The following is a 1,202-nucleotide window of genomic DNA, read 5'->3' as shown; positions in this document are numbered from 1 at the left end:
AACCCAGGGATTGGACCTGCATCTCTTGCATCTCCTGCATTGGCAGGCAGTTTATTTACCACTGTGCCACCTGGGAAGCCCCCATACTACACTTGATCTTAGCCGGAAGGCCGAGAAATGAAAAAAAATATATACACATACATATTTGCATGTGTGCATGCTCAGTCACTTCAGTCGTGTCTGACTCTTTGCGACCCCATGGACTGTAGGCTTCTCCGTTCATGGGGATTCTCCAGACAAGAATACTGAAGTGGGTTGCCATGCTCCCCTCCAGAGGATCTTCCTGACCCAGGGATGGTACCCACGTCTCTATGTCTCCTGCTTTGGTAGGCAGCTTCTTTACCACTAGCACCACCTGGGAAACCCACATATATGTAAAACTATATGCCTGAAACTAACACAGCACTGTAAATCAACTATACTTCAATAAAAAAATGATGGTCAGCTCAGTGTCATACACACATTACTATATTGTATTAATAAGATTAATTTACATTTAAAGCTGAAGCTGAAAGCTTTAAATAATATTGTCATCTAACTATATTTCTGTATATTTAAAACACATACATAATGATGAATTAAAATTAATAAGCAAAAAAAAGAGAGGATTTGTTCAAATTTGCTCTTGGAATATTCACTGAACTCTTAAAAAGAAATAAAAAAGTTTTTTTTTCCCCTTGAGTGTAATCAGCCCAGCCAACAGCCATTTCTTTTCAGAATACTCTCACTCACTCAGTATCCTGATAATTTGAATATTTTGCTGATACTTCCATGTTTTTAAATTGTTTTAAAAACAAATAACAAAACCCCTTTGAATCATGACAGACCTAAAGCTTCTTATAATTATTATGTTAACTTCTTTATTTTAAAATGTTTTATTTTCACTCTGGTTATTGGGATAGCAAAAGCTTTTACAACTGCCCACTCTTAAGTGCCTGTCCATTTATATTAGTTAAGTGACCAGTTTCCTCTGAAAAAAATTTTTTGTCCCCTTCCTGAAGCCTAAACTCTGAATTGAAAATACTAAAATTGTCCAGCTATTTTTAACTCTTAAAAAAACCCTCCCCCCCCCACTGCTGCTGCTGCTGCTAAGTCGCTTCAGTCGTGTCCGACTCTGTGCGACCCCAGAGACGGCAGCCCACCAGGTTCCCCCGTCCCTGGGATTCTCCAGGCAAGACTACTGGAGTGGGCTGCCATTTCCT

This window comes from Bison bison, unplaced genomic scaffold (genome assembly GCF_000754665.1).
Source record: "Bison bison bison isolate TAMUID 2011002044 unplaced genomic scaffold, Bison_UMD1.0 scf7180017864270, whole genome shotgun sequence".
NCBI classification, from domain to species: domain Eukaryota; kingdom Metazoa; phylum Chordata; class Mammalia; order Artiodactyla; family Bovidae; genus Bison; species Bison bison.
The sequence above is the reverse complement of the archived record's forward strand: the minus strand, read 5'-3'. Positions refer to the sequence as shown.